The following is a 20,504-nucleotide window of genomic DNA, read 5'->3' on the forward strand; positions in this document are numbered from 1 at the left end:
TCTATTCCATGAAGTCACATGATTAAAAATAATTTCATTATCTCTTTCTACTTTTTTTAAAATGTGGCTACTGGAAAACTTAAGATTACCTATGTGGCTTGCAGGGTATCCCTGCTGAGCAGCACAGCTCTGGAAAGCCTAGGGCAGGATCTGGGTAATATTATCCACTTTCAAGGTAAAATCTCCAAAGCTGCAAATGGTAACATTTGATCAGACTTGGAGAAGGTCTCACAAGGATGGTGATTGAAGTTTGGGGCATTTAAGTTTTCTTGCTCTTGATTCACCTTTCGGGTTTTCTCTCAAACCTGTAACTAAAAACCAAGCGAAAAGCATCTCATTTATTCCACAGACTGATCTCCAAATCTTAACTAAATAGCCACTGCTGCTCTGTATTTTACCCAACACGCAAACACGCACACACACACACATCCCTACGGGGACCAACATTTTCCCATGTGTAAAGCGACATGCCTGATTGCTGGATTAAGCAATGGAAATTAATTATTACAGTAATTACTCGGCCACTAAATATTTGAATGCCAGGCCTGACACAGTGTCCTGGGAATCACCTTCAGTTTCCTGAATGCATTAGTATCGACAGGGCGGCAATGTATTTCAAGAACACTTCTTTTGCATCTCGCGAGCGTAAGCCAAGTGTCTTTGCTGTGCACTGTGCCACAGAAGAAAAGACAGCTGGTTTTTGGTACCCATCTCTGCCGGCCAGGAGAACCTCAAACGCCAGAAAATGAGAATCTTTAGTCTTCAAGGTGACCATTCAGTAGCTAGTTTGGCAATGGTAGAAACCATAGGGTAGCTAGGGGGACAGCTCCCACCCAAGCCACTGTCTGTGAAAGAAGGGATCTGTTGCTTGAGAATTCTGGTGCTACCCGAAGACTTGCCAACGTGCCTGGGGGCCATCCCATTGGATTCCTTCTAAACCATCTTTTCTGTTTTTTCCATTGTACCCTTGGTACCACCTTCTCCCTCCCCCACTCTCCCCCCATCATCTGCCTTCTCCCCTGAGGCCAAATCTATTCAGAATGGAGAAGAGGTTTCCTTTAGTGAGCATACCCAGGTCAAGACCAAAAATTTCTTTTTTAAGTTTTATTTATTTACTTTTGAGAGAGAGAGCACACAAGTTGGGGGGGGGAGGGGGGGCAGAGAGAAGGAGAGAGAGAATCCCAAGCAGGCTCCTGACCATCAGCTCAAGGAGCCCGATGTGGGGCTCAAACTCACAAACCTCGAGATCTTGACCTGAGCTGAGCTCAAGAGTCGGACGTGTAACCAACAGCACCACCCAGGCACCCGAAGACCAAAGGCTTCAGAAAACAGTTCTACAGCATGGGCTGGGCCCCCTCCCGCAGGAAAAGCTGTCCCACCTGTTGGTCACTGTCTCCATTTCTCCCGTGGGGAGAGGCGTGTGATGGTTGACGGAGCTGGTGCTGGTCCTGACTGTGCAAAGTGTGGATTAACCCTTTTGGCCACGTGTTCCTTTTGCACCATGGGGTAGGGTTTGAGCTCGATGGCAAAGTGTGTGTCCGCACAACTTTTGACGCTTTTATTTTCCATAAATCAGTCAGTTAAAAGACCATCTTAGGATGTCCAGGGTCTCCAGGTAATTCTCCCTGACATGATCTTATTGCTCCTGCTTTAAAACTGTCAGTTCAACTCAGAAAACTCGTAGGCCGCATGTCAGAGGGTCTTAAAGGCGGTGGCTTCACTAAAATCCAGACGAGAAACTCCAATGTGCCCAGATGTCTGAAAGGCTGTCCTAACTCATCTAGAGTTTGCATTCTGTAGGTCAGAGCCAGAACTCTTTTTATCTCCAAAACAACGAGTTCCTGTAAGGAACTACGCAAGCCCAAATGCTACAGTGTTACCCCAAATGATTCCTATTCCTCTTGAAAAGTAGCATCATCTATTAATAAAAAGAAATTAATAACAATTAATAGCCGTAGGCAGTTTCTTTTCAGATACTGTATTACACCTTAGAATTTTACTTTATGTAACCCTTATATATTAATTCAAACTTTGTTTGAAGTAAACTCTGCACCCAACATGAGGCTTGAACTCACATCCTTGAGATCAAAAGTCGCATGCTCTACCAACTGAGACAGTCAGGTGCCCACAAAATATACTTATTGAGTCACTCTAGTCTTGACAAGTCCCTCCCTCATGGAGCTCCCATTCCATCACCACGGAAAGGTTTCTATCTATCACCGTGGAAAGGTTTTTTTTTTTAATTTGTTTATGTGTATTTATTTGAGAGAGAGAGAGAGACAGAGCATGACTGGGGGAGGGGCAGAGAGAGACAGACAGACAGACAGACAGATAGAATCTGAAGCAAGCTCCAGGCTCCAAGATGTCAGCACAGAGCCTGACTCGGGGCTGGAACTCACGAACCGCGAGGCCATGACCTGAGCCAGAGTCGGACACTTTACTGACTGAGCCCCCCAGGTGCCCCACCATGGAAAGATTTGAGGCAGGCACAGAACAGTGCTCTGTGCCATATCCCCTCTACCCACCTCCGTCTGCAGCCGTGGCTGGGATGCACAGCTCCCCACCTCCAGTGGCCTCTTATTTGAGGAATAAGGGAAGGAGAGGCCTTATCCCACAAGAAGATGAAGCCTGGAGGTGCCTGGGTGGCTCAGTCGGTTAAGTGTCTGATTTCTGCCCAGGTCATGATTTCACGGTCCGTGAGTGCGAGCCCCTTGTCGGGCTCTGTGCTGACAGCTGGGAGCCTGGAGCCTGCTTTCGATTCTGTGTCTCCCTCTCTCCTTGCCCCTCCCCACTCACACTCTGGCTCTCTCTCAAAAATAAAATAAAATAAACATTAAAAAAAAAAAAAAGAAGATGCAGGGAAGTTTGCCTCAAAGGATGGAGATGGGAGGTGGTGGGGAGATGTCAGGACTTTCACTCTTTAAGAGAAACACTTTCCACATAATCCCTTTAGGACAGCCAATAGGAGTGAGTCCTACTAGTTTAGCAAGGCTTAAGAGGCCCCCTTGATGGGCTTTTCCTCCTTCTCTGGCCCCCACTCACGGCTGCTTCCCTCCTGCTTCCTGGATGACCTCCCAAATAAACTACCTTTCCTCACGTCTTTGTCTCAGGCTCTTCTTTAAGGAAACTCAAACTGGATTCTTACGCCCATTTTACAGATGTGGACGTGGAGGCAAATTGCTTTAAAGTCTCACAGCCATAAGCAGCAGAGCCAGGACTCACACCAGATTTGTCTGCCCCCAAAGCACACGGATTCTACATCTGTCTCCCACCACCAGATGCCTTGGTGCTGCCCCATTCCAACTGGAATTTACATCCATGGTCCTTTTCAAAGCAGCCCAGTCCATCGCTGGGCCATTCGATTGATCAGAAAGCTTTGAGTGATATTCAGCCCATATCTCCATCCATCCATCCATCCATGCATGCATTTATTCTTCATCAGCAAGCATGTATTCGTCAGGGTCGCGGGGCCAGGCACGGTGCTAGGAGGCACAGTGCTCTAAGGAGGCAGACCTGGTCCCTTTGCTCACAGAGCTTCCCGCCTATGACTGATGTGCACAGAGTGGTGCTTGCCGTGTGCTGAGGGAGCATGGAGTGAGCACCTCACCCAGCCACGCTGCCCTCTGCAGTATCCCCGAAAGGCGCTCCCTTGTCTACGCAGCAGCCCTGCAGGTGGTGGCTGCCGATTCCCATCCACGGAGATTTCTGCCCTTCATGTCCATCAGCCCAGCTCTGGATGGGCCTCGATAGCAGAATGGGGTCCACACCTCCGGTACAAGCCCACAAAAACCCAATGCAACGTGCGCTCCCTTGACAGGCAAAGAGACCCAGCTCTTGGCTGGGAGTGTGGAAACCATGGCCGAGTCTCCAAACCCGTCCCCAAGTTTAGTGCTTGGAAGACCCCACTCTCTGGATATGTCCTGCTGCTGAGCCATCCATGCCCCACTCCTCAGCTCTCCTTCCACCAAAAGAGTTGACAGCACAGGCCTCAGATGCCTGAATAGATCCTAGGGAGCCGAAAACAATATCATATTCCATTTTCCGTCATGTTACGTACCTGAGGTATTCATTTACATGGCCAATTACTGGGTCTGTGGAGCCTGCCTTATTAAAAAAATAGGTCGTGACACTGCTAGACTTGTCTGCTTTCTTACATTTCAGAAGGTCCCAGGGCAAGGCAACACATTGTTTGGCAATTAGGCTGCTGCGGAGGCTGGAACGGCTCAAAAGCAGCCACAGAAGGGACTTATTTTCATATAACCTTCCCTGCAGCGTGAATGAGTGCTCAAAGTTTGATTTCCTTCCCTCTGATCTATAAAGTTTTCTTTTGGATTTTTCCTTTCCTTAGATAACATTTTGAGGAATGGGATTCTGCACACTCAACCCTGGAAGTCTTGGAAAGGCAAAGCTGAGGAGCGTGGGAAATGAAGCTACAATCTAGAACGATCTATCCATACAACACACCCTCCTTCTCCCCCCCCCCCCCCCGCCAAGCCTTTAGTGATGATACCAAACCCACAGGCCTTATCTCTTCCACTGTGATAGGCAAGGGGTGGAAATCGACTGGAAATCTCAGAAAGTCCCATCCACCCATCCCTCTATCCATACATCTCTCTCTCTCCCCCTTCCATTTATTAATTTATTCAATAAATATTAAGCACCTATTACCTGTCAAGAACTGTGTTAGGGGCTATGCTAAGAACTTGAGACACTGAAGTAAATAAGAGCATCAGATCTCTTTTCATGGGGCTTGTCGTCTAGCTGGGAATGGACATTATGCAGATAATTTTACAAATAACTAGTTACAATTATGATCAATGTCCCTAGGGAGAGTTTAAGGTGCTCTGTGAGCCTATAAGCACAAGGTCCTAACCAAGCCCCAAGGAGGTGAAGAGACACAGCGGGAGGGAGATGTTAACAAAGTAAAGAAGAGAAGGAGAGGGAGGGCGAGGGATTCAGGCAAAAAGGTCTACACAAGGGCCACTGGGCAGAGGTATTACTTCAAGGTGACACATGGAGGCCCATGTAGCTATGGGGTCAGAGCAAAGGGGAGGGGATGGTGGGAGTGAACACCAGGGCGTGGGGTGGACCGAAGGTTCGGGGGGCAAGGGACAGATGCAGGGAGAACTGTTAGGAGGCCAGTGCATTGTCCAGGGATAGGTGACCATGGCTGGGACTGAAACGGGAGTGGTGGAGATGAAGAGAAGTGGAAAGTTCAAGGTGCATCTTGGAAGGGGGGCACTCGGACTCCCCAGTGCTCTGTGGCAGTCTGCAGGGGCCCCCGGATAGGGCACCGCTTCAGAGTTGAGCCAGACCCTCAGAGCAGCTCTCCGCCTTCCAATCCAAGGCTGCGTGAGGGTCTACAGGGTCAGAGGGAGATGATGTGGTTGCTTAACCTTCTCCCCTTCCTGCTTTCTGTGTTTCTCCTGAGACCGCGGTATGCATCCAGGACCCTGTTCTCTAGTTGCCTCTTATGGGTCAAGTAACTAAGGAGAGTATAAACTTAGGGTTTTTGGTACCTCTCCCCTCTCTTTCTCTGCACACCCATAGCACTTACCAGCCTACTGGGTACACAGTCAATATTCAAGTGTACTTGGGGATTGAGCCATCACTGTATAATAATCTCAAGACAAGTGAGAATCAGATGAATTCTCACCTCCACCCTGTTGTTATTCCACATCAGCCTTCAAGTCAGCTGAGACACTACACAAACTAAGGAAGAAGACAGGAACAATAAGTTCCCCACACCCTAGAACAGGAAGTTGGAAAAACCACATCATCATAATTCATGATTGCAAGAATGACAAAAAAAAAAAAAAAGAAAGAAAAAGAAAAACAGCATCAAAAGATGAGGTGGCTTAGCTCTCTTGATAATTTTTTATGATTATAATTCATATTATTCTAATTCTTATACGCTCCTTTTTCTTCTTGTCTTGTTCGCATGCGTACCGTCAGTATTCTGTCCTGTGCTCCTGGCAGACATCACTAACGTCTGTACATAATATTAAACCTATTTGCCATCCCTATTCTTAACTTCTTGATCAAAACAGTCAATCTGGAAAGATTCAAGGTAGGTAAGCCTCCTACTTATCCTAGATAACGGTTGTCAATTCTTCTTTCAAAGATTTCTATGGTTCTTGACACCCACGTCGTACTCCATTGCCCATCCTGCCTTGGCTTATCCTCAAAACAGATTTTCTTTCTCATATTTACCTGAACTCTCTTCTGCAGACGTTCCGGAGAATGATTCATGGAATTACGAGGACACAAGGAACTTGGGGTTCGGATCTTCTCGACCTTCCACAGCTAGTCTGCTGTTTGGGAATCGGCGCCCTGGGGGACCGCGGAACCCGACAGAAGCGTGCACACATGGTCACAACAACAGCAAATCAAACGACGGCGACTTTCAGAGTTTCTCAGTTCACCACAGTGAAGCTTCTGCACATATTAACTGTAAGACAGGCCTATTCTGCGGCTTCTCAAAGAGATCCAAGTATTTTGACTCCTTAGTCCTCACCTGCTCTCGGGAATAGAGATGCAAAGAGAGCCTCTTGCTCTGTAGCAGGCAGAGGAAGAGAGGAGAGTCCGAAGAAAGTGACCCAAGTTCCTGGGTCACGAACTGAATCGAAAATGCAAAGGTGGCTTCCTCTTACCTGCCCGGGGCCTCATGGAGTTGGACCCTCCTACCCCAATCCCCAGTCACCAGGAAACACTTGCACGGTCCCACTTGCCTGGTCTGGCCTCATCCAGACCCAACTTTGCACGGTGCCGGGCTCCTGTGTACACTAGGGGGCGCAAGGAAGCTGTTCTCCAGCTTGGCCCTAAGAAATTCTCACCGGCGCAGAAGAGACAAGATGATGACTACCAGGAGTCACTCTTTCACTTCGGAAAGTGCCGAGAGTGGAAGGGTGTCTTGGACTGGAGTCTAGAAAGGAGAACAACATCCTCATTAATTGCTTTAAGCTGTTTTCTGATTTTCTTTTCAGAGCAGACCTAGCTCCCGACAAGTGGGGATGAAGGGAAGGTTATGTAAGGCAGCAGACCTGCTCCTTGGCTGGGCTGGCAGCCTTTCAGCCGCCCGGGGTGAGTCAACACCTGGGAAATGGCATCCAAGGGCGGCTCTTTCAAGCTGGCTGGAACTTTCTACCATTACGCTGAGGCCACTGTTTGACCCATTCCCAGGCCAGGGAGGCAGGAGCTGATCACGTCCCCCGGTCGTGCCTGTTCCTGGCACGAGACCATGGAAAGAAGCTGAGAGAGCTCTTTCCAAACTTTAGTGCTGGCGTTGGGGAAATGGGGCAGTACTTTCCACCCCAGCTTGGTTCACATAATAGTCTTCTGCTCCACTGGCCTACTTTTCGCTTGGAGTGGAAGGAAGCCAGCTTGGGGAAGCAGAGCCATCCTCCCTGCCCTGCTCTCCACGCACTCTTCCAGAACCTTCAACAGAGGCCTTGTTCTCCGGAGCTAGAGAACTGCGGATGGTGACCACAGCTTCCCAGTCTATCGAGGGGAAATGAGTTGAGGAAATCAGCACAGGGTTTTTATTGCCAAATATTTCTTTCCCTAGGAGGACAACACATTCAAACTGCCGAGTGGAGATTGGAGTTGGTCCAGCCATAAACCAACTTAATGAACACTAATAGAGAACTGCAATTATTGTTGACTTCAAAATGCAAACAAGAACTTTAGACACTGATCCCTATCAGCCGGTCAGGCCCGGCACAGATGCCAGGCTCTGTTTTTGCTGTTGCTTAGCAATGGAAAATGAAGTGTTCCTGTCTCTTATCACTGGAGGTAGAGGTAGGACAATGAGCCTTATTGGACTGAATAGGTATGAAATTAGTTTATTCTTTCGCGCTTGGAGAAGGCAATTGGCAGAAAGAGAGTCGCTTGGACAATGGGCAGTTCAGAGGTTGGGAGGTGGCCTTCCTTTCCTGTTATCTCGGTAAATCCTAACCGTCGTGGGTTTTCTCTACAGATAAGGCTTGAACTTTTGCCAGGAGTGTTCATCCAAAACTAGCATTAGAGAAAACAGCTACAAATATAGATCCGCAGACCAGAGTGGGAATGAAAGTAAGGAGAGTGAAATCTAGGGTGTGAAATTTAAGGGGGTGCCAAAAGAGTCAGTAATCAAGATAACTAATATTTTAATGCAATATTTTGTTTTAAGTCCAAATGAATGCAACAAGATTCACGGTGAAGAAAACATCAAAATTTTAAATTAAGACAGGATCAGTACCACTGATTGTTTTTCCCCTTTGGCCTCAGGTCCCAATATGGCGCGGCTCAGCACCGGCCTCACACACATTTCCAACATGGAGGATCCTTAGAGTTGATTTCTCCTGGAGAATATTTGTGCTGTGGGGTAGAGGGTCTTGGAGCTGGGCAGAAGGATTCTCCTGCCCCATGGGAAGAGGATCTTCCTGTAGTCCTTTAGCTGGCCTCTACCAAGACAGTGGGGAGGCATGGTCCTTGGGGAGACGGACATACCTATGCTCCCAGGGCAGTGACCCAGGATCCAGGATCTCTACTGCAAGTTGCTGAAAACAACAGGGACAGCCCTGGAGCTGGCAGTTTATGGTAAAATAATCTCCTCTTTTGTTGTTAGTATGAATAGTAATTTCTATATATTGAGAACCTTCAGGTTGAAACACAGAGAATTGCTAATATTCAACTTTTTTTATAAACCTCAAACACATACAGTGTAATCAAATACATGCAAGGATGCTGAGCCGAATAATGGACCCCAAAGATGTCCCCATCCTAATGCCTTGAACCTGTGCATGTTACCTTATAAGCAAAAGGGTCTTTGCAGATGTCATTAAGTAAAGGATTTTGAGATAGAGAGATAATCCTGGATTATCAGGGTGGGCCCAATTATTGACAAAGATCCTTCCATAGAAGGAGGCAACTTTGCTGCAATGAGAGTAGAGCACAATTTAAAGATGCTATTCTACTGGCTTTGAAGATAAAGGAAGAGGCCACTGGCCAAAGATTGTCAGCAGCCTCTAAAAGGTGGGAGATGGGGTGCCTGGGTGGCTCAGTCCGTTGAGCCTCTGACTCTTGATTTCAGTACACGTCATGATCCCAGGGTTGTGGGATCAAGCCCTATGTTGGGCTCCACGCTGAGACCCTGCTTAAGATTCTCTCTCTCTGCCCCTCTCCCTTCTCTTAAATAAAAAATAAAAAACAAAGCAAAAAACCTTAAAAGGTGGAAGATGTAAGAAATAGATTCTCTCGTGGAACCTCCAGAACGAACTCAACCCTGCTCACACCTTGACTTTAGTGAAGTAAAAGTGATTCCAGATTTCTGATCTCCAGAGCTGTAAGAGATTCAATTTGTGTTGTTTTAACCCACCAAGTCTGTGGTAATTTTTTACCACAGCAAGAGGAAATTAACAGACCAGGCATTATGTAAAGTACTTTACATGCATAAAGAAATACATAAAAATCCACCCTCAGTCTTCTCAAGGACTTGGGTATTCAAGTTATCTTCTCCCTGTTTTGTATCTTCAATTTCCTTTTCCTTAGTGAACCTTTTTCATTGACATAATACACATTCTGGTATCTGTCCTTAAAAAATAAAACAAAACAAAAACCCAACAATATTCACTTCTGATTTTAAAACAAAATCAATGAGCTATAAATAAAAAGCAATGTTTGCAACCCAATACAGAACATCCGCCAAAAGCCCACAGCAAACATCATATTTAAAGGTTAGAAGTGTCAAAAAAAGAATCATGGCTTTTATTCAATACTGTACTGAAGGTGCTGGTGAGTGAAATAAAACAAGAAAAAGAAATACAAGATACAAGGTTTAGAATCAAAGAAACAAAACAGACATTCATTGAAGGTGATATAATTATTTTCATAGGGAACTCCCTGAAATTCTACAAACAAGTAGATTTAATAAGCAGGTTTAAAAAGGTTGAGAGATAAAGGAACAATATTCAAAAGCAATTGATTTTCTATACATTAACAACAAAGAGAAAATATAATATTAAGGATATAATTTCCAACTGCAACGTAGATAGGTAAGTAGGGGAAGGCAGAGAGAGAGGCCTAGAAGCAGCCTAACAAAAGGTGTATGTGTCTTTAGTGAAAAAAATACATAAACTTTTATTGAAAGGTATAAATAAATGGTCTATAAACTCAATGAAATTTCAGTCAACAACCCAATGGGCCTTCTCATGGAACATGTCAAGCTGCTTCTAAAATTTACATAGAAAAGCAAAAGACTAAGGGAAGCCAACACACAGGTAGGGGGACTTGCCTTACTAGATGTCAGACTTTAAAGTTATAGTAGCTAGGGGCGCCTGGGTGGCTCAGTCAGTTAAGCTCCGACTTTGGTTCAGGTCACCATCTCATGGTTGGTGAGTTCGAACCCCACATCTGGCACTGTGCTGACAGCTCAGAGCCTGGAGCCTGCTTCAGATTCTGTGCCTTCCTCTTTCTCTGTCCCTCCCCCATCCGTGCTCTCTCTGTCTCTCAAAAGTTGAATAAATATTAAAAAAAATAAAATAAAGTTATAGTAACTAAGATACTTGTAGCTTACACAGATAATTAACTACATAAGCAGAGTAGAATAAAGCTTCCAGAAACAGATGGACCATTAAAAAGAACCATGATTTAAGCCAGGACATACATTATAGATCAAAGGGGAAGGAATAGATTAATCAATAAAAGAGAAAAAAGGAAATGTGATATACCATATAAAGGGAAAAACCTCTGATTGATAAAAGACAAAAACAGGATAAAACATTAACATTTTTATAAAATTCAGGGGTTCATTACTTAGGTCCCACAGACCCCCCCCCCCAGTGGGTCAGGGAATAGAATTCAATAGGTTTGTGAACACAGATGGGAAAAAAATTGATATTTATTTTCACAAATCTCGAGCTAAATCTCAGAGATCCAATCATGAACATACACACCACACCACAGCACTCTCACCTGTACCTGTGATTTTGCCACTAATAAGAAAACAGATATTTTCATATCATATGATACCTGCTGTAGGTATCACAAAATATTATTTATGTTCATCAGTACACGGAACTTTACAGCAGCTATTAGATTTTCTGCTAAACCTAGTTATTGAATACATTTAAAAGAAACACACTTATATGTTATAATTTTTAGTATTTTGATAACTACATTTCAATACCATTGGTTTTCTTTGTAATCCAATGAGTTTCATTTCATACATTTGAATTTTTTAATGTTTATTTATTTTTGAGAGAGAAAGAGAGAGAGACAGAGTGCAAGCAGGGGAGGGCAGAGAGAGGAGACACAGAATCTGAAGCAGGCTCCAGGCTCTGAACTGTCAGCACAGAGCTCGATGCGGGGCTCAAACCTACCAACCATGAGATGGTGACCCGAGCCGATGTCAGACACTTAACTGACTGAGCCACCCAGGCACCCCTCATTTCACACATTTAAAAACATGCCAAAGGGTCCACAGCATAAAAAAATGGCTAAAAGCCCATGTTATAGAAGTTATATCTGCATGACCTCAGTGTAAAGAAGGATTTCTTAAACAAAAATGCAAGCCATAAAGGAAAAGAGTGATAAATTTGACTAGAGTAGAATTATAAAATTTTCCCATCTGAGTCTACTATAAAGAAACTGAAAGATATTCCACAAACTGGGAGAAGATATCCAGCTCACCTATTTAGCAAAGGATTGGTATCCAGAATATCTAAAGTTTCCTACAAAGCAATATATAAAAGAGAAACAATTCATTTTTTTTTTAATGTCTATTTATTTTTGAGACAGAGAGAGACAGAGCATGAGCAGGGAAGGGGCAGAGAGAGAGGGAGACACAGAATCCGAAACAGGCTCCAGGCTCTGAGCTGTCAGCACAGAGCCCGACGCGGGGCTCGAACCCACGGACCATGAGATCATGACCTGAGCCGAAGTCGGACGCTTGACCGACTGAGCCACCCAGGTGCCCCACAATTCATTTTTTTTAATGAACAACAAAATAAAAGATTTTTCACAGAAGAGAACACAGTGGCTGACAAACATCGGAAAAGATGTTCCTCCTCAATAAGCAGGAAATGCTAATTTAAAACAAGGAGCTACCATTTCATACCCACACTGACCCAAGTGAATATGAAAAAGTATTTAGCAATGCCACGCGTTGGCAAAGATGTGGAGCCAAGGCAACATTTACGAGCCGCTAGTGGGAAGATAAATCGGTTCAACAACTTTGGGAAAACACTCTGGCATTACGTTTCAAGTGAAAGATGCCCATACCCTATGATCCACTGGTTCCACTCCCAGAGAAATGTCCTGGAAAGACTTACACTCAGACACCAGGAATCACATTCAACCCAAATTACCACCAGCGGGAAAATGGGTACATACCCGGGAAGGCATGGCTGTCGTTCCATCGACACGTATGAATCTCAGCAACCTGACGTTGAGCAAAGAAAGCAAATGCCTAGAGAAGGCAGACGGTGTGACTTCACTTATAGAAAGATCAAAAAATAAGCAAAATGGGCAGCGTATTTTTCACGTGTACATGGAAATGTGTAAAATTAGGAACGAAGACAAGGAATCATAAGTACAGTTTTGGGGAGAGTGTGCCCTTCACCCCACCGCACGGAGGCAGGAGGCAGGGCCTTGGATCTGTAGGAGGAGCCTGCAGGGGGCGCCAAGGGGGCGGTGGGGGGGCGTGATTGTCAGCCTTCCTTGCTTTCAGTGAGCCAGCTCATTATTAAAAACAAAAATTCAAACACTGAAAACAAAACTCAGAAAATAGCACTTCCCTTTAGCATGAAAGCACTCTGAATTAATGGAAAAGTTTGTCCTATTCTTGGATAGGAAAAGTTAATATTATAAAAAATGTCACTGGTCCCTCCCTTAGTTTATATATTTAATGGGTCCTCGTTAAAACTATCAAAAGCTGGTACCGCACCTTTCAGTTCCCAGAGGCTTTTTCCTTCATTCAACGCAGAGCAGGCCCACCTGGTTCTTCTTCCCATCTTCCTGCCCACCTTTCACCACAGTTGCAACTTCCTTGTATAAATCTCCTCTTCCCACTAGACTGTATCATACTGGGAGGCGGGAACTGTGTGTATTTTGTTTAACCTGTGTATCAGCTCGTATAATTAACACCTGGCATATTAAAGCTGTTTAATACATATTTGTTAAGTAAATGATTCCTTTCATCCAATCCCCTAAAAATCTGAAAAAAAGGTGGGTTTTGTTTTCTCTGTGGATGAATCAGGTGAGGCATCAGTTCAGCATCTTGGGAAAGCTGTCAGTCCCAGGCAAACTGATTAAAACTAGTTGCTAGGTTTTGTTTTGAAGTTCATTTATTTTTGAGAGAGACAGAGACAGTGAGAGTAGGGGAGGGGCAGAGAGAGAGGAGAGAGGGAGAATCCCAAGCAGGCTCTACGATGCCAGCATAGAGCCAGAGGTAGGGCTTGAACCCATGAAACCGCGAGATCATGACCTGGGCCGAAAGCAAGGGTCAGATGCTTACCCGACTGAGCCTCCCAGGCACCCTATTCTAGTTGCTAGTCTCATTTAGCTGGTAAACAGACCAGCAATAAACAGAGGGAGACCATTCAAATAATCTCAATTTAGAGACGAAGTTGCTGGATTCTTTTCCCGGAGCTACTCCAAGAAATTATCCCAAACTCGTGACATAAAGCGAGGGAAATTCCTTCTCTCACAGTTTGGGAGGCTGGAAGTTGAAATCAAAGTGTAGGCAGGGCCCTGCTCCCTCTGAAGGCTCTCGGGGAGAATCCTTCCTGCCTTCCCCAGGTTCTGGTGACTGCTGGTGATCCTTCTTGTTCCTTGGCTGATAGCGGTCTCCCTCCAATCTCTGCCTCCGTGGTCACCTGGCCTTCTTCCCTGCTCGTCTCCATGTCTGGATTTCCCTCTGCTTTCACTTGTAAAGACACTAGTCATTGGACTTAGGGCCCATCACAATCCAGGATGACCTCATCCGTAAAGACCCTCATCTGAGGGTTTGGGCGGCCATGAATTGAGGCGGACACGATTCACCTCACTACGGATACTCAGGTGGGAAAAGTAGCTTTCCACGGTCAAGGAGCCAGAAGAGGGACCGGGGTTCCAGCCCAGGTCGGCTCCGCCTCCGCTCGCATGCGATCACCACCCTGTACTGCCTCTCAGTCGGCTCCATTTGTGGAATTGAATCAGAGTTTTATTACCTTCAAGTTGCTGTGCACAAGCATCCTAACCGCATTTCAGGAACCAGGACCCTGGAAATCTCATTTCTGCTGGCCCAGGCCCTCCAGGGAGCAGTGTGTTTTCAACACTCCCTCCCAGATCCTTGGGACCGGCCTTCCGAAGGCCCACCCACTGGTTTGGAGGTCTTTCCAGGTCGCTTTCTCCGGTCACTTTCCCCAGTTACACTTCCAGGGTCTGCTGTCAATCTGAAAGCCCCGAAGGTGAACAACCGCTTACTGTCACTGTTTAGTAAAGTTAGAAACATGGTCTCGAGGCTCAGTTACAAACTACTGAAAACAAACACACACAAAAATATCCCACAAGACACCCAACCGACCCCCTCCTGCTTCTTCTTTCTGGTCAACTCATTACTGCTTCACATTTACTTAGAAACCCGAGTCCTGTTTGCTTTCTGGATTGTTCTGGGCACTTTGCCTGTCAACGTATTCCTTCCTCTAAGTGGAATTCTAAACAACCCAACAGAGCTTCCCTCTCTTCCTTTGGGTAACAGCTCACCATGTAACAAGTCTCCCTGAGATCTGATATCACCAGGGAAAAAAATTCTCTCTTAGTTGAATGGTTTCCCTCTGTGTATCGCTAGGTTGTTTACCGGCTAAACAAAACCAACAGCTAGTTTTGATCAGTGCGCTGACCATTCTCTAAATGAACCATGTCCCAGTGCCCACCACCAGCCTCTGTCTCTTCAGCCTTCCACGTGATGGCACCAGGCTCGTTACATATGGATCCGCGTTTCTGTCTGCTCGCCTCAACTAGAATGTCGGCTTCATGAGAGCAGGGCTGTTTTGGTCTGCCTTGTTCCCCCTGTATCCCTGGTGTTTTAGGGTAGCAGCTGGCATGGACCAAGTGCTTGGCAAATATTTGCATAGACAAATGATCTCTAGATTTTAATATAAACAATGAAATGCAATATGTAGATTTCTGTCTCTTTATCTAGTCTCCCAAGAAAGGCAAAGAATGCGCTTTTGCTTTTTGTTGTTGTCGTGGTTGTGGTTGTTGTTTTGTCCTCCAGGTGTTTGGGGGAGGGGAGTGTGGAGTCACTCAGCCGAGGCAGAAATTTTGGCCATCAGTATTTACATCAAAGCTTCTTAACTTTGGGGGGATGTGAACCTTTCAGAGCCCGACGCAAATGATAAAAGCTCCTCTTCAGAAAAATGTGCACATTTGGAGCATTTGGCCTATGACTGAGGGGGTGGTGTGGGACCCTGAGTGTCCCCCGGCCCTCGTCTGCCTGCCCCCTGGCTCAAATGTGCCTGCACCATGGCAAATGTTTGTCGAAGGTATGAATAATGTAGGTTATCTGTTCTCAGCAATATACCAAATGTATTCGTTTCCTGGGGCTGTGACGAATTGCTACAAATCTGGTGGCTTAAAACACAGAAATTTATTCTCTGCAATTCTGCAGGGGTTGCAGGGGGGAGTCCAAAATCAGTACCACTGGGCTGAAGTCAAGCACCCAGAAGGATGTGCTCCCTCCGGAGGTCCTGGGGACTCCATTCTTTTGCCTCTTCTAGCTTCTGGGGGTCCTCGCCATTCCTTGGCTTGTGGCCACATCACCCCAATTCTGCTTCCTTGGTCACAGGGCCTTCCTGTCTGTGGTAGTCAATTCCCCCTCTGCCTGCCTCTTATTAAACTATGTTAAACTATGTGTTACAGCATTTAGGGTTCACTCTGGAAATGTAGGGTGACAATCTCCCCATCTCAAAATCCTTAGTGATCACTTCTGCAAAGTCCCTTTTTTTTTTTTCTTAACCATATAAGGTAATGAGTACAGACTTCAGGGATTCTTACCTGATATTCATTCCTATTATCCATCAAGGGCACTATTATTCAGCCTACTTCACCAAATAAAGAATGAGGCATAAATGAAAACACACCACACACACACACACACGCACACACACAGCTATCTGGGGATTTTCACTGTGTTTTGAATCTGGGTGTGACTACATTTCCAGCATTCACGGTATGTAAAACAAGGAGGCCAGAGTGTGAGAGACTGACTCCATCCCAGTCAGCCCAGCCCAGGCTTCCTCCCACCCACCTCTCTCTCCCCTGGGCTTTGTTTAAAAGTCACAGGAGGAATTTCAGGTTGCCTAGGGACCAAACATAAATAAGAGGGAGCAGGCAGAGTTGGGTAAGTGGCTCTATAGCCGAGTATGTCCACTCCTGTCAACAGGAGGGTGAAAGCCAGTTTGTCCCGATGCACCGATGCCCAGTTCCATTGCAGGCTAACAGTATCGAACGGGTTCCCCACCTTCCCAGTGCCCCTAAGGCAGCACCGAAAATAATCTCCCTGCAGTCCACTTTGCAGTTGTTTAAGAGGAGAAATAGGATTTAGAGCCATAGCTCTCAGGCAGTAAAGTACCAGGAGCCTGAGCAAGACTGATCTGGACTGTGCAGCGAACCTTTTGTGCCAAGGGCGGCTGGAACCCCATCAGGTATTCTCTCCTACTGGCATGCTAATTACAATCACCGAGAGAGCATCCTCAGTCCAGAAAGTCACAAGTCTTTCTCCCTCCTTGGCAAGCTAATGCGGCCTGATATTTGCCTGAAGTCCGCCTACTCTGTTAAATAAATGTATTATGTCATTTTATCCAGCATTTATGACAACTGCCATATATCCCGGGTTCCTCCAAGCAATGAAGCGGGTAACTTTGGGTTCTCTTCTGGCATACACACAACGAAGTCTTCCAGAAGGCTCGCTGGCTCGAGGCACTGTGCCTGGCACCAATATTTGACAAACAAGAAACAGACCCTGCCCTCAAGGATCTCTTGGCCGGGAGTGGGAAGGCCGGTGTATGGCGTGTGACTTTTTCAGATGCTTAGAATTCCAGTTACGGCCTCAAAGCCGAGGGCAACAGGCAATAACCACTCTGGATCCTAGAGAGAGCTGTCCCCACAGGAGTTACTGAAATGAGGCTGAGACTGTCCTATTGTTGTCAATCCCACTGCTCTCCTCCAGCTTATGTAAAACAACAGCAGACATTTGAAGGAAGGGTCATGGAAACAATGGGATGTGGTAGAATATTGCTTCCCCAAAGATGCCGTGTACTAATCCCCAAAACCTGTGTACATGTTACCTTACTTGGCAATAAATAAATAAATAAATAAATGCACTTGGTGCCTGGCGGGACTGATTAAGGTTGGAGACCATGGCGTGTGGAGATTATCCTGGATCTTTCAGTGGGGGTTGGGGGCGAATCTAATCGCCTTGCCTGGCTGTTGTCAGAGAGGCACATGTGGCCCTGGGGGAAAGGTCAGGGAGATACAATGTTGCTGGCTTCGAGGATAGATGAGCAGCTGTGTCCTTAGCCGAGAAACATGGAGGCCTCTAGAAGCTGGAAAAGGCAAGGGTGTAGACTCTCCCCTCAAGCTCCAGGAGGACAGCGGCTCTGCCGACACCAGATGTTAGCACAGTGTCACCGTGTCAGGCTCCTACCCTTCAGAAACTGTGAGAGAATACATATGTGTTGTTCTAAGCTACTAGGTTTTTGTAATTTATTATACTATAGCCGCAATAGAAACAAATGTGGGGCATTTGTAGGAGAAAAGAGCACTTTCAATCTGGGGGGAACCCCCAAGAGAACAGCTCCTAGAGACTAAGGGGGGCTTTGTGAAGGGAGTTGAGCCCTTACCCCTCAACTAGAGGCACTTGCCAAGCTGCAGAGACTTGAACGCCTGTCTCACAGAGGCCACTGGCACGAGGAAGATAGTTCCTCGGAAAATGCAATGTGTCCCTAGGAGTCTGGATGACACAAACATGGAATTGGGGTATTTCCCTCCTGGCTGTAGGACACTGAAGGCAGGAGGCTGGCCCCAGCTTCCCATAAGGAAAGAGAGAAGAGAGAAGGCCGCAGTGGAAGCAGGGCCCAGAGAGCTCCACGGAAGGACCTTCCCAAGGGCTCCTGCCAGGTCAAGGGCCCTCATTCTAAATATCCAGTGAGTGCCGGGGAGGTGAGCATAAGAAATGCAGGGGCTTGTTGGAGATCAGAGGGAGCGTGGACCAACCACATCGTTGAGGAAGTCTCTAAGGCATTCACAAATGCCTTAGTGTGAGGGAGGGCCTGCTGTGCACATCTCAAGAGCACCAGCCCTGTCCTTCAAGTGATCTCCCCCTTCTCACCTCTGGAGGAATCAGCAGGAGGCAGGGAAGGAGTAGCAGAACGACCTGGAAGGCTGAGCCCAGCCCTGTTCCTGTCCCCACTGCATCCTCTAACCACTGGCCTGAGCTGGGATGGGAGCCCCATGGAACAGGATGTGAGACTGAAGTTTTGATCCATGCTGGAATGGCCTCTACAGTACCCCCAAAAGAACTGCTGTCACAGCTGCAAGTGACTGAAAAGCTATGGGGCAGGGAGAGGCCACAGACTATGGTGGATGGCAGTGGGGGGAGAGAGCAAAGCTGTTTCCTCTTATGTACACTGAGCTCAACCTGTTGGATAACCTGGTTTTGCTGCAATGTAATACAGTGGGCATCATAATGGAGGTATCTTGACTTCTAAAGGAGACCAAGCAGAGAGTTACATAGACTTCACTGCTCTCAGTATATTAAAAAGAAAAGAAAATGCCAAAAAGTTATAAAATCTGTGAGATGTTTCGAATATTGCATCCATCAAACATACAGTACAATGTGATTGTGTCTGTCATTGCATAATCACAGCTTATTATTTAAAAGTAACCATCAATGTATAGCACCTATTGGCCAGTGTGGTTGGGTAATGAGACATGGTTAGAGGCACATGATGAATCTTCTTCCTTTGCAATGCAATCAGGCTATTATCCTGTGAATGTATGTGTGTACATATGCATCTTTTTGAAGACAGCGTCAAAAGTCCGAATTTGAGACTATTCCTGAACATGTGGTCCAGTTCAAATGACCTTCCTGCCCCCCCTGCGCCATCACCACCCCCCCACCTTTCAGGATTGGCCCTAGGAGGGATAGGGGGTTAAGGAGAATGTTCCCAAACTAAAGACACCTAAACTGGGTCTTGAGAACTCAGGATGCCTTCTAAAGACATCTAAATTGGGTTTTGAGAGCTCAGGTGAGGAAGGCTGTTCTGAGACAAAGGTCAGCCCTGCAAAGACGCAGAAGCTTGGGTGTTTGAGAGCAGCTGGCATGTTGGTGGTGCCCTGGAGGGCAGCCAGGGCCAGAATGAAGCAGTGAAGGGATCTTGATGGTGAAGGGCCTTGACCATTGAGCTAGGGACTTGGACTTGTTCCTGGGGACCACAGGAAGCCCAGAAAGACTTGAAAGCAGGAAAGGGGCAGGATCAGATCTGTTGTAGAAGGTGACTCTGAGAGTGAGCCTCACCCCACAGCCTGGAGAGGAGCAGCCAGTTAAGAAAGGCGAATCCTTCCCTCATATGTGAAATTTAAGATACAAAACAGATGAACATAGGGAAGCAAAAGTAATATAAAAACAGAGAGGGGGACAAAACATAAGGGACCCTTAACTATAGAGAACTGAGGGGTGCTGTAAGGGTTGTGGGGTGGGGGATGGGCTAAATGGGCAAGGGACATTAAGGAAGACACTTGTCGAGATGGGAACTGGGTGTTATGCGTAGGTTATAAATCACTGGATTCTACTCCTGAAATCATTATTGCACAATATGCTAATTAACTTGGACGTAAATTAAAAAAAAAAAGGCAGAATCAGTCAGGGCATAATGGTTACATTCTGCTTAGAGATAAGAAGGGCCACGTGTGACCGTAAGCTCCCATTTAGAAGCCCGAGAAACACCAGTGACCATGACCTGGACTAAGAATCAAGATGGGGCAGATGATAAGTTTGACTGTAGATGTTTTACATGTTTCTATCCGGTGTGAGTGACCTTGCAGAGAACGCCCATTGAAGAGGTCCCATGCCCTAGTCCCTTCTTGTGTCTTGAGATTCTACAGCTTGGGAGCCGGTAGAAGGTCAGTCATTTTCTTCTCCACTTAGTCCCGGTGTGAGGGTGGGGGTAGATGTGGATTGGACATGGCGAGGGGGGAGGAAAGAGAAACAGGCTGGAGCTGCTCCTCTCCTAAAGCATGTAAAATAAACCTAAAATTTATTTTCAAAGACCGCTCAGTTGAATCTAGAAGAAGAAAAAATGTGTGTGTGTGTGTGTGTGTGTATACACAACATATATATACACACACATTGCACGTATATATCTTCTGAAATGATTCTATTCTCAGTTCTTTAAAAATAATCATGATCCTGGTGCCAGGCCCAGGCCTCCTATCCTGACCACAGAGCATCTGGAGGAGGTGGTGTGCGGGAAGAAAGAGAG

The 20,504-nt window shown here is 46.2% G+C and overlaps 1 non-coding gene across 1 annotated transcript; it reads right to left on the reverse strand.

Annotated features, from left to right (window-relative positions):
* Positions 1-2,050: 2,050 nt before the first annotated feature.
* Positions 2,051-2,123, reverse strand: TRNAK-UUU. The gene has a single exon. It is a non-coding gene; the product is annotated as a tRNA-Lys (tRNA).
* Between the last annotated feature and the right edge of the window lie 18,381 nt (positions 2,124-20,504).

Source organism: Panthera leo, chromosome B3 (genome assembly GCF_018350215.1).
Source record: "Panthera leo isolate Ple1 chromosome B3, P.leo_Ple1_pat1.1, whole genome shotgun sequence".
NCBI classification, from domain to species: Eukaryota; Metazoa; Chordata; class Mammalia; order Carnivora; family Felidae; genus Panthera; species Panthera leo.